Genomic DNA, 14,535 nt, shown 5'->3' with positions numbered 1-14,535 from the left:
ACGTGATAAGGGTGTCAAAAACACAAAAATATTGAAAAAAGGGTATCTATTTCCAGTACGTTGAGAGGCAAATGTCAGATCAGGGGAGGCAGGAAGAATAGTGTAGAATAAAAGGTATTATATATAGCCAAATGATCTAGGTGAGGGAAGTGAACAATGATGTTTTAAAAAAAAAAGAATGAATATATACCTTACCTGAATATTATGGTGAAGCCAATTTAAAAGGAGGTGAGACAAGTTTCAATGGAGGTTTTAAAAAAGAATAAACTGTATTATGGTGAAGCCAATTTAAAAGGAGGCGAGGCAAGTTTTAATGGAGGTTTTTAAAAAGAATAAACTGTATTATGGTGAAGCCAATTTAAAAGGAGGTGAGGCAAGTTTCAATGGAGGTTTTTAAAAAGAATAAACTGTACTACAAATTATGGTGAAGCCAATTTAAAAGGAGGTGAGACAAGTTTCAATGGAGGTTTTAAAAAAGAATAAACTGTATTATGGTGAAGCCAATTTAAAAGGAGGTGAGGCAAGTTTTAATGGAGGTTTTTAAAAAGAATAAACTGTGAAGCCAATTTAAAAGGAGGTGAGGCAAGTTTCAATGGAGGTTTTTAAAAAGAATAAACTGTACTACAAATTATGGTGAAGCCAATTTAAAAGGAGGTGAGGCAAGTTTCAATTGAGGTTTTTAAAAAGAATAAACTGTACTACAAATTTAAAAGGAGGCGACGCAAGTTTCAATAGAGGTTTTTAAAAAGAATAAACTGTACTAGTACAAATTATGGTGAAGCCAATTTAAAAGGAGGTGAGGTAAGTTTCAATGGAGGTTTTAAAAAAAGAATAAACTGTACTACAAATTATGGTGAAGCCAATTTAAAAGGAGGTGAGGCAAGTTTTAATGGAGGTTTTTAAAAAGAATAAACTGTATTATGGTGAAGCCAATTTAAAAGGAGGTGAGGCAAGTTTCAATGGAGGTTTTTAAAAAGAATAAACTGTATTATGGTGAAGCCAGTTTAAAAGGAGGTGAGGCAAGTTTCAATGGAAGTTTTTAAAAAGAATAAACTGTACTACAAATTATGGTGAAGCCAATTTAAAAGGAGGTGAGGCAAGTTTCAATTGAGGTTTTTAAAAAGAATAAACTGTACTACAAATTTAAAAGGAGGCGACGCAAGTTTCAATAGAGGTTTTTAAAAAGAATAAACTGTACTACAAATTATGGTGAAGCCAATTTAAAAGGAGGTGAGGTAAGTTTCAATGGAGGTTTTAAAAAAAGAATAAACTGTATTACAAATTATGGTGAAGCCAATTTAAAAGGAGGTGAGGCAAGTTTTAATGGAGGTTTTTAAAAAGAATAAACTGTATTATGGTGAAGCCAATTTAAAAGGAGGTGAGGCAAGTTTCAATGGAGGTTTTTAAAAAGAATAAACTGTATTATGGTGAAGCCAGTTTAAAAGGAGGTGAGGCAAGTTTCAATGGAAGTTTTTAAAAAAGAATAAACTGTACTACAAATTTAAAAGGAGGCGAGGCAAGTTTCAATTGAGGTTTTTAAAAAAGAATAAACACTACAAATTATGGTGAAGCCAATTCAAAAGGAGGTGAGGCAAGTTTCAATGGAGGTTTTAAAAAAAGAATAAACTGTACTACAAATTATGGTGAAGCCAATTTAAAAGGAGGTGAGGCAAGTTTCAATTGAAGTTTTTTAAAAGAATAAACTGTACTACAAATTTGAAAGGAGGTGAGGCAAGTTTCAATGGAGGTTTTTAAAAAGAATAAACTGTATTACAAGTTATGGTGAAGCCAATTTAAAAGGAGGTGAGGCAAGCCTCAATGGAGGTTTTTTAAAAGAATAAACTGTATTATGGTGAAGCCAATTTAAAAGGAGGTGAGACAAGTTTCAATGGAGGTTTTAAAAAATAATAAACTGTATTATGGTGAAGCCAATTTAAAAGGAGGTGAGGCAAGTTTTAATGGAGGTTTTTAAAAAGAATAAACTGTATTATGGTGAAGCCAATTTAAAAGGAGGTGAGGCAAGTTTCAATGGAGGTTTTTAAAAAGAATAAACTGTACTACAAATTATGGTGAAGCCAATTTAAAAGGAGGTGAGGCAAGTTTCAATTGAGGTTTTTAAAAAGAATAAACTGTACTACAAATTTAAAAGGAGGCGAGGCAAGTTTCAATGGAGGTTTTTAAAAAAGAATAAACTGTACTATAAATTATGGTGAAGCCAATTCAAAAGGAGGTGAGGCAAGTTTCAATGGAGGTTTTAAAAAAAGAATAAACTGTACTACAAATTATGGTGAAGCCGATTTAAAAGGAGGTGAGGCAAGTTTCAATGGAGGTTTTTAAAAAAGAATAAACTGTACTACAAATTATGGTGAAGCCAATTCAAAAGGAGGTGAGGCAAGTTTCAATGGAGGTTTAAAAAAATAAACTGTATTATGGTGAAGCCAATTTAAAAGGAGGTGAGGCAAGTTTCAATTGAGGTTTTTTAAAAGAATAAACTGTACTACAAATTTAAAAGGAGGTGAGGCAAGTTTTAATGGAGGTTTTTAAAAAGAATAAACTGTACTACAAATTTGAAAGGAGGTGAGGCAAGTTTTAATGGAGGTTTTTAAAAAGAATAAACTGTACTACAAATTATGGTGAAGCCAATTCAAAAGGAGGTGAGGCAAGTTTCAATGGAGGTTTAAAAAAATAAACTGTATAATTATGGTGAAGCCAATTTAAAAGGAGGTGAGGCAAGCCTCAATGGAGGTTTTTGAAAAGAATAAACTGTATTATGGTGAAGCCAATTTAAAAGGAGGTGAGGCAAGTTTCAATGGAGGTTTAAAAAAAAATAAACTGTACTACAAATTTAAAAGGAGGTGAGGCAAGTTTCAATGGAGGTTTATAAATAGAATAAACTGTACTACAAATTATGGTGAAGCCAATTTAAAAGGAGGTGAGGCAAGTTTCAATGGAGGTTTTTAAAAAGAATAAACTGTATTACAAGTTATGGTGAACCATATAGTATTAAACAAAGCTAATTCCACATGTTCAGGGAGGAATTAATCGTTGTATCACTTGACATTGAGGAGAAAATTAGAATATTTCATATTTCCTATAATAAAATACAAAAGAAATAGTGAGAGGATGACGTCATCAGTCTCCTCAGGTGCATACAGACCAGGATGTGCATATAACTGTTTTTTTTAATTAAGCAAAACTTTAAAATGTCATAACTTTCTTATTTTACATCCGATTTTGATGAAATTTTCAGTGTTATGCTTGTTGATTTTTTCTCTTTTTATTCAAATCAACTTTTTGTTGGGGTGGACTTGTCCTTTAATGTAATTGTTGTAAAACAGTACTAAATTACTCCATAACAGTATCTCTTGTGAAAAAAATATTTGATTTGTATTAGGTCTACTCTGTGATTGTGTAGTTATACCTTGTTTCAATAAGTTCATTACAAGTTGAACATTAAACTACATCACACCAATGACAAAAGGGGTAGAAGCATAGTTTTGCAACCTTTACTTAAAAGTTCAGCTCTTTCAAGAAAAAGCTAATCTTCACCATACAAAATGTGAATATGGATTGTTTAACAACTATATACAAGATTATGTTCTGCCTTCTTGAAATGGTTGCAGGAGGCTTATTCCAGCTTGTGTGGCTAATTTTATCTCCCGACAACTTAACCTTAACTAGGCCGGGCTTTTAGGGCTGTTCAGTGGCCAGGGGGGGGGGGGGTTGATTCCACCCCCCCCCAAGACCTCGGTCGCCGATGGCGCGAGTGCCGCAAAAATTTGCACGCTGGTAGTGTGCGATGTGATCTACAAGGCTGTATGATAAAATTTTCAAAAATAATGAGATTTTATTTGATATGAGTTAATTATGCTAATTTATGCATAAATCATACTTTTTGTTCTAATTCACTAAATAAAGCTCCTAGAATGCAAATTTTTTGTAAAATTATTCTTTGTAGCATTCTTAACAATCTCAATTGAAAAAAATTTGTTTTGGAAATCAATTTCTTATGTATTTCATTGTTTTATAAATTTCTTATGAATTTCTTTGTTTTTCAACCTTTTGTTTTTCTTTGTTTTTTTCACCAGATTTATTGCACAACCTTTTTGAAGCATAATTATGCTAAAATCAATTGATTTCAGCTGTTTAAAGTAAAAATAATCATATCTTTATGACTAAGATGAAAAAACTCAATTCGCATTGACTTTGTATATAAAATCACGTTTAGGAACAATTTTTGGTCAGATATGCACTTACAAAATGTTGCGTAATTTCAGAACCGTGTACATGGGGTCGTAAATTTGGTCTCAAAAGATGCGCAAGACTTTTTTTTGCAAGTGGTGCAGTCAAAAAAATTTGCGCGGCGGAATGATCGCAGAAAATGTTGAGGGGGGATTTGATTCAACCCCCCCCCCCGGCCTGTTTAGGGTTAAGAATAGTTGGTCTAATCAACTTTAGACTTGGTCTAAGTGTGTATAATTGAGTAGAGACGATCTGATCAGATTTTGGGGTTAAAAGTCAATGACTCATCAAATACATAATATATCCTGTTCTTGCCGTAACTCAGTAAAGAATCATGGATGGGATCAACTTCATAATCAAAGTTTAGCTAAGGATCTGATTATATTGCAAGATTACAGATATGCAGTCGTTATATAAATTCAAATAGTTCATTTTCATATTAACTGTACAGTTGTCAATAGGGTGAAATTCAAGCTTGGTTCCTGAATGCACATTTAAGGCAGATAATCTCAGTAAATAGTAGTAGTTCAAGTTCATAGGTCACAGACATCAATATACATGTATACCCAAAATATCTCCTATTCCCAAGTCTTATAGAATCATTTGAGGGTTCTACTTCCAATATGGCTTATCTGTGCATATGACTGGTGAAATGTTAGCCCATGAGGTCAAAGTGCATGGTATAACAGTATGTCCTCAAAAAGCGTATTCTTTCTTCCAAGTGATATTTGTGACTACAGATGTTTTGCATATGTAATGAGCTTGATGAAGACCAAAACACAAGCCACGAGAGGATTAGGATGAATCTGCACTCTGACTGATAACTTTTTAATCTCCTGAATTCTTTGAAAGGATCAATTTGAAAATTACCTCTTGTGTGAGTGAAGATTTTTAGTCAAATTTCTATTGTCAGCAAGGTCATGTTAAAAATGTAAATATATAATATATTCTTGGTCTAGCAAAGGCAGTGCCATAAATTTTGACTGCATGTAGTTGAGAATCCATCTAGTTAGTCATAAAACATCAACGGCTAATTGTATCCATTCAACTTAGGGTTTCTTATTCCTACGATACTTGCTACTGTTAAATCATGGAGAATCACCTGTGTAAATAATGATACATTGTTTGTTAGCATTAATCGGCATTGAGGCTGATAAATTTCTTTGATAACTATTTGATGCAAGATTATATGACCTTTGTGTTTTATTCAGTATTTTTAGACTGTCTCATATCATTTTGAACATAATTTGCGACCATTTGTGCTGCCCACTCAACAGTCTTTGTAGATGTTTGTGCAAAAACTTGATTAGAATGCATGCCGTTATCACACAGTACTTGCTAACTTTTATTACCTTTTATCATGATCCTAGGCCTGCCAGTACTGAAAATAAACGTATTTTAAACTGTATTATAGCGTATATTTTTATTTACTCAAGCTGCAGTTGCTTTCCATGATCATGAATTGGTTTTATAATACTTGCTGTTAACTAATGTAATTGTCACTTGTTTTTTCTAACAGCGAGAATATATTGCTATATGTGTCCAGCCACCCCAATACCAACAATAAATACATTGATTTAAAGATTCTCATTGATCTTGAGCGATCACATCCTAAGCTGTAAAATGATTTATCTTGTTAATATTGATCAATAATATCCCTTGTACTTCATTGAATGCAGAAGAAGTTTGGTGAGAGCTTCAACAAATAAGAGAACAAGATTTGGGGTTCACTTAAGCATGCGATGTGTAATATGTAGTTCAACTACTTAGCAGTGAGCAAAACACGGATATCAAAGTCTTGTATTTTGTCTTCAACTTTTACAACCTCACATTTTGACAGTATGAAGAAATTTCTTTTTTTTTTCGGATAAACCAATATTCTAAATATGCGTTTGGAAAACTGAATTACTATTTTGGTTATTTTCTACGAACCTTCCCTGGCAACTTATTGTTGATATTTGGGTGGCTGGCCACATTTGTTTTGAGAAAAAATATCAAAGAGTATATGGAAAAAAAAATATTTATGTAAAAAAGCTTGCCTAGCTGTTGGTATTTTCTTCTATTGTACTTTGTCATGTAACTCTGGTAGATTTCATTTCGTTACACAAAATGGGGTTCAGTATTCAGAAAAACCATTAACCTTGCCTCAACCACAACAGTACTTGCCAAACTGGATAAATCAACATTATATCAAGCTGTGTAGAAGAACTTAATGATCATGTAGATACCATTAAGTGCACACATATATAATGTCTTTCAAGCTGTATGACAAAAATATTCTTTTCCATCCAACATCAGCTTCTACTATTTTTTAAGGTTAGTTTTTATTGTCATGTTGGCAAATTGTGAAATAGTTCATGTTGAAATATGTTGTATTACCTGTCATGCATTTGTAATGTTATTTTTTTAGAATATATTCTGTCATCATTTTCAGTACATAAAAGTTTATTCAATGTATGCCTTTACCAAAGTTGGCCATAAGCACAGTGGGTACCAACTATCACTGAAGACAACACAACAATTACTCAAAATATATGTATAGCCTTATGAATGTACAAGTCAATAAAATCTACTATGACTACATAGCTTTTTTTTGTGCAACACAGTCATATTTCATTTGGATCAATTCAAAATTGAGTGGTGTTTTGGGGGTAATGCTATGGTAACTGCAGTTCTGTTGTCCTCTGACAGTTGGTGTTGTAAGGATGTGATTGGCAGTGTGTGGACGTCATGTTATAAGAGAAAAAAGAAAGTTAAAGTGAGAGTGTTGGCTTTGAAATGGACTCAACCTATGAAAGTTAAAGTTTGTGCTGCAGAAACTGGTGTGGTAGTGGGATGATAATGATGATGAGGAACAGGGCCGGTATTCAATGCTACTCTTAAAGCCACAATTTCAAGTATATTTTACTCAGTATTTTGCAAAAGTAAAATACTTATCCATCTTTGGTATTCAATTGCATTTTTTTTTGGCTAAATATTTTGCTTAAATGTAAGTCAGCCATCTACTAGACTTAAGTCTACATATACAAAAATGATACGCACAGAAATACATTCACACATTTGGCACTATTTGCCTCAAAATTTATAACATCACAATGGGTATTAGTATTTAGTTCAATTTGGATAAGGTAAATTCTGAGATCTGATCTGCATACAAGTTTAAGCATTTTGATAAGCCAGCCAAATTGCTAAGTAAAATACTTACAAAATCAAAACTTAGAATTTAATAGGCGGCCGAGGTATTATTTTCTTCCAGAGGACATGTACAGATTTCTTGTTGACAAAGGATGACATGATGATTATTTTGCAAATATGGCTTATTAAAAAATATATTATGTATATTCCATTTCAGTGACAATTGCATTTTTGGGGAGGGGATATTACGTATTTGGGAATGGAAAAGTTCAAAATTAATGCAAACTTAACCTATTTACGCAGGGGGGGGGGGGGGGGCTCTGAGCTCTGCGATTTAAAAAAAAAAGTCTTTTGCATGTTTTGAGACCAGTTTTGCGAAGCCCGGGTACTGGGTTCTGAAAATTACCAAACAATTTGTAAGTGCATATCAGACAAAAATGGCTCAAAATTGTGATATTTGTGTACCACGTCAATGGAATATGCGTTTTCAACCAAAATTCATGAATGCCTAATTGTTTTTAGTTTTGTTGAACTAAACTGATTTATTTTATGCTGTTACGAGAGTCCGAGCATCGTTGAAAAAAAACAATGCAATACAAAGGTAAAAACACAAGAAATACATTATCGAAGAACACCACAAAGAGTTTCTAAACAAAAAATTAGAACATTTGGAGCTTTATTTAGGGAGTTAGAGGAATAGGTATAGTATACTAATTATGCACAAATGAGCATAATCAATTAATAGCAATTTGCATGAAATAAATAACTACACAATTTTGTGGATTATTAAAAGCAATTGCGATCTTTTTCTTCACTATTCATTGTTTTTAGAAACCTCATTGTAGACTTGCCTCATGCACCTCTCAAGATGGTTTCATCATTTGAATTATATTCTACACTTATCATTCTTTTAAAAAAATCATTGTAGACATGCCTCACCTCCTCTCAAATTGCCTTCACCATAACTTGTAATACAGTTTATTCTTTTTAAAAACCTCCATTAACTAATTGCCTCACCTCCTTTTAAATTGGCTTCACCATAATTTGTAATACAGTTTATTCTTTTTAAAAACCTCTATTGAAACTTGCGTCGCCTCCTTTTAAATTTGTAGTACAGTTTATTCTTTTTTAAAAACCTCCATTGAAACTTGCCTCACCTCCTTTTAAATTGGCTTAACCATATACAGTTTATTCTTTTTAAAAACCTCCATTGAAACTTGCCTCACCTCCTTTTAAACTGGCTTCACCATAATACAGTTTATTCTTTTTAAAAACCTCCATTGAAACTTACCTCACCTCCTTTTAAACTGGCTTCACCATAATACAGTTTATTCTTTTTAAAAACCTCCATTGAAACTTGCCTCACCTCCTTTTAAACTGGCTTCACCAATACAGTTTATTCTTTTTAAAAACCTCCATTGAAACTTACCTCACCTCCTTTTAAATTGGCTTCACCATTGTAGTACAGTTTATTCTTTTTAAAAACCTCTATTGAAACTTGCGTCGCCTCCTTTTAAATTTGTAGTACAGTTTATTCTTTTTTAAAAACCTCCATTGAAACTTGCCTCACCTCCTTTTAAACTGGCTTCACCATAATACAGTTTATTCTTTTTAAAAACCTCCATTAAAACTTGCCTCACCTCCTTTTAAATTGGCTTCACCATACAGTTTATTCTTTTTAAAAACCTCCATTGAAACTTGCCTCACCTCCTTTTAAATTGGCTTCACCATATACAGTTTATTCTTTTTAAAAACCTCCATTGAAACTTGCCTCACCTCCTTTTAAATTGGCTTCACCATAATACAGTTTATTCTTTTTAAAAACCTCCATTGAAACTTGCCTCACCTCCTTTTAAACTGGCTTCACCATAATACAGTTTATTCTTTTTAAAAACCTCCATTGAAACTAATTACCTCACCTCCTTTTAAACTGGCTTCACCATAATACAGTTTATTCTTTTTAAAAACCTCCATTGAAACTTGCCTCACCTCCTTTTAAACTGGCTTCACCATAATACAGTTTATTCTTTTTAAAAACCTCCATTGAAACTTACCTCACCTCCTTTTAAATTGGCTTCACCATAATTTGTAGTACAGTTTATTCTTTTTAAAAACCTCTATTGAAACTTGCGTCGCCTCCTTTTAAATTTGTAGTACAGTTTATTCTCTTTTAAAAACCTCCATTGAAACTTGCCTCACCTCCTTTTAAACTGGCTTCACCATAATACAGTTTATTCTTTTTAAAAACCTCCATTGAAACTTGCCTCACCTCCTTTTAAATTGGCTTCACCATATACAGTTTATTCTTTTTAAAAACCTCCATTAAAACTTGCCTCACCTCCTTTTAAATTGGCTTCACCATAATTTGTAGTACAGTTTATTCTTTTTAAAAACCTCCATTGAAACTTGCCTCGCCTCCTTTTAAATTTGTAGTACAGTTTATTCTTTTTAAAAACCTCCATTAAAACTTGCCTCACCTCCTTTTAAATTGGCTTCAATGATAATTTGTAGTACAGTTTATTCTTTTTAAAAACCTCCATTGAAACTTGCCTCACCTCCTTTTAAATTGGCTTCACCATAATACAGTTTATTCTTTTTAAAAACCTCCATTAAAACTTGCCTCACCTCCTTTTAAATTGGCTTCACCATAATTTGTAGTACAGTTTATTCTTTTTTAAAAACCTCCATTGAAACTTACCTCACCTCCTTTTAAATTGGCTTCACCATAATTTGTAGTACAGTTTATTCTTTTTAAAAACCTCTATTGAAACTTGCGTCGCCTCCTTTTAAATTTGTAGTACAGTTTATTCTTTTTTAAAAACCTCCATTGAAACTTGCCTCACCTCCTTTTAAACTGGCTTCACCATAATACAGTTTATTCTTTTTAAAAACCTCCATTAAAACTTGCCTCACCTCCTTTTAAATTGGCTTCACCATAATACAGTTTATTCTTTTTAAAAACCTCCATTGAAACTTGCCTCACCTCCTTTTAAATTGGCTTCACCATATACAGTTTATTCTTTTTAAAAACCTCCATTGAAACTTGCCTCACCTCCTTTTAAATTGGCTTCACCATAATACAGTTTATTCTTTTTAAAAACCTCCATTGAAACTTGCCTCACCTCCTTTTAAACTGGCTTCACCATAATACAGTTTATTCTTTTTAAAAACCTCCATTGAAACTAATTACCTCACCTCCTTTTAAACTGGCTTCACCATAATACAGTTTATTCTTTTTAAAAACCTCCATTGAAACTTGCCTCACCTCCTTTTAAACTGGCTTCACCATAATACAGTTTATTCTTTTTAAAAACCTCCATTGAAACTTACCTCACCTCCTTTTAAATTGGCTTCACCATAATTTGTAGTACAGTTTATTCTTTTTAAAAACCTCTATTGAAACTTGCGTCGCCTCCTTTTAAATTTGTAGTACAGTTTATTCTCTTTTAAAAACCTCCATTGAAACTTGCCTCACCTCCTTTTAAACTGGCTTCACCATAATACAGTTTATTCTTTTTAAAAACCTCCATTGAAACTTGCCTCACCTCCTTTTAAATTGGCTTCACCATATACAGTTTATTCTTTTTAAAAACCTCCATTAAAACTTGCCTCACCTCCTTTTAAATTGGCTTCACCATAATTTGTAGTACAGTTTATTCTTTTTAAAAACCTCCATTGAAACTTGCCTCGCCTCCTTTTAAATTTGTAGTACAGTTTATTCTTTTTAAAAACCTCCATTAAAACTTGCCTCACCTCCTTTTAAATTGGCTTCAATGATAATTTGTAGTACAGTTTATTCTTTTTAAAAACCTCCATTGAAACTTGCCTCACCTCCTTTTAAATTGGCTTCACCATAATACAGTTTATTCTTTTTAAAAACCTCCATTAAAACTTGCCTCACCTCCTTTTAAATTGGCTTCACCATAATTTGTAGTACAGTTTATTCTTTTTTAAAAACCTCCATTGAAACTTACCTCACCTCCTTTTAAATTGGCTTCACCATAATTTGTAGTACAGTTTATTCTTTTTAAAAACCTCTATTGAAACTTGCGTCGCCTCCTTTTAAATTTGTAGTACAGTTTATTCTTTTTTAAAAACCTCCATTGAAACTTGCCTCACCTCCTTTTAAACTGGCTTCACCATAATACAGTTTATTCTTTTTAAAAACCTCCATTAAAACTTGCCTCACCTCCTTTTAAATTGGCTTCACCATAATACAGTTTATTCTTTTTAAAAACCTCCATTGAAATTGCCTCACCTCCTTTTAAATTGGCTTCACCATAAGTTTATTCTTTTTAAAAACCTCCATTGAAACTTGCCTCACCTCCTTTTAAATTGGCTTCACCATAATACAGTTTATTCTTTAAAAAAACCTCCATTGAAACTTGCCTCACCTCCTTTTAAATTGGCTTCACCATAATTCTTAGTACAGGAGCTTTTTAAAAACCTCCATTAAAACTTGCCTCACCTCCTTTTAAATTGGCTTCAATTCACCATAATTTGTAGTACAGTTTATTCTTTTTAAAAACCTCCATTGAAACTTGCCTCGCCTCCTTTTAAATTTGTAGTAGTTTATTCTTTTTAAAAACCTCCATTGAAACTTGCCTCGCGATCACCTCCTTTTAAACTGGCTTCACCATAAATTAGTACAGTTTATTCTTTTTAAAAACCTCCATTAAAACTTGCCTCACCTCCTTTTAAACTGGCTTCACCATAATACAGTTTATTCTTTTTAAAAACATCCATTGAAACTTGCCTCACCTCCTTTTAAACTGGCTTCACCATAATACAGTTTATTCTTTTTAAAAACCTCCATTGAAACTTGCCTCACCTCCTTTTAAATTGGCTTCACCATATACAGTTTATTCTTTTTAAAAACCTCCATTGAAACTTGCCTCACATCCTTTTAAATTGGCTTCACCATAATACAGTTTATTCTTTTTAAAAACCTCCATTGAAACTTGCCTCACCTCCTTTTAAATTGGCTTCACCATATACAGTTTATTCTTTTTAAAAACCTCCATTGAAACTTGCCTCACCTCCTTTTAAATTGGCTTCACCATAATACAGTTTATTCTTTTTAAAAACCTCCATTGAAACTTGCCTCACCTCCTTTTAAACTGGCTTCACCATAATACAGTTTATTCTTTTTAAAAACCTCCATTGAAACTAATTACCTCACCTCCTTTTAAACTGGCTTCACCATAATACAGTTTATTCTTTTTAAAAACCTCCATTGAAACTTGCCTCACCTCCTTTTAAACTGGCTTCACCATAATACAGTTTATTCTTTTTAAAAACCTCCATTGAAACTAATTACCTCACCTCCTTTTAAACTGGCTTCACCATAATACAGTTTATTCTTTTTAAAAACCTCCATTGAAACTTGCCTCACCTCCTTTTAAACTGGCTTCACCATATACAGTTTATTCTTTTTAAAAACCTCCATTGAAACTTACCTCACCTCCTTTTAAATTGGCTTCACCATAATTTGTAGTACAGTTTATTCTTTTTAAAAACCTCTATTGAAACTTGCGTCGCCTCCTTTTAAATTTGTAGTACAGTTTATTCTCTTTTAAAAACCTCCATTGAAACTTGCCTCACCTCCTTTTAAACTGGCTTCACCATAATACAGTTTATTCTTTTTAAAAACCTCCATTAAAACTTGCCTCACCTCCTTTTAAATTGGCTTCACCATAATACAGTTTATTCTTTTTAAAAACCTCCATTGAAACTTGCCTCACCTCCTTTTAAATTGGCTTCACCATATACAGTTTATTCTTTTTAAAAACCTCCATTGAAACTTGCCTCACCTCCTTTTAAATTGGCTTCACCATAATACAGTTTATTCTTTTTAAAAACCTCCATTGAAACTTGCCTCACCTCCTTTTAAACTGGCTTCACCATAATACAGTTTATTCTTTTTAAAAACCTCCATTGAAACTAATTACCTCACCTCCTTTTAAACTGGCTTCACCATAATACAGTTTATTCTTTTTAAAAACCTCCATTGAAACTTGCCTCACCTCCTTTTAAATTGGCTTCACCATAATACAGTTTATTCTTTAAAAAAACCTCCATTGAAACTTGCCTCACCTCCTTTTAAATTGGCTTCACCATAATTCTTAGTACAGTATTCTTTTTAAAAACCTCCATTAAAACTTGCCTCACCTCCTTTTAAATTGGCTTCAATTCACCATAATTTGTAGTACAGTTTATTCTTTTTAAAAACCTCCATTGAAACTTGCCTCGCCTCCTTTTAAATTGGCTTCACCATAATTTGTAGTACAGTTTATTCTTTTTTAAAAACCTCCATTGAAACTTGCCTCGCCTCCTTTTAAATTTGTAGTACAGTTTATTCTTTTTAAAAACCTCAATTGAAACTTGCCTCACCTCCTTTTAAATTGGCTTCACCATAATTTGTAGTACAGTTTATTCTTTTTAAAAACCTCCATTGAAACTTGCCTCACCTCCTTTTAAATTGGCTTCACCATAATACAGTTTATTCTTTTTAAAAACCTCCATTAAAACTTGCCTCGATCACCTCCTTTTAAATTGGCTTCACCATAATATTCAGGTAAGGTATATTCATTCTTTTTTTTTAAAACATCATTGTTCACTTCCCTCACCTAGATCATTTGGCTATATACAATACCTTTTATTCTACACTATTCTTCCCTTTAAAAAAACCTGATTGTACTCCTGCATGCCTCCCCTGATCTGACATTTGCCTCTCAACGTACTGGAAATAGATACCCCTTTTTCAATATTTTTGTGTTTTTGACACCCTTATCACGTTACGTACGTAACGTGCCCTCTCTTGAAAAAGACATCCTTTTTACGTGTTTTTTTGGTCGCGCATGGTATCCACTCGTCAATATAAGTGGCCCCCCGGGCCTACTGTACATAGTGTTATTTTATTATCTCTTTATATGGGAAACTTCGTTTTACCGAATTGCCATGCATGCACTCTCTCCGACGCGTTTGAAGTCTTAGACAGCATGGCATACTACCAGCCGATGGTACACACACGCACACACACACACGTTATTTGACAACTTGTCTCTGGAGCCAAAGTTCCTCGCATATAACTATCTGCATGCCTGCACGCAGTGTGTATTGAACACGCACGACCACGATCTAATGAATATTCATCGG

Source organism: Lytechinus pictus, chromosome 12, assembly GCF_037042905.1.
Source record: "Lytechinus pictus isolate F3 Inbred chromosome 12, Lp3.0, whole genome shotgun sequence".
NCBI lineage: Eukaryota > Metazoa > Echinodermata > Echinoidea > Temnopleuroida > Toxopneustidae > Lytechinus > Lytechinus pictus.
This window is presented reverse-complemented; position numbering follows the sequence as displayed.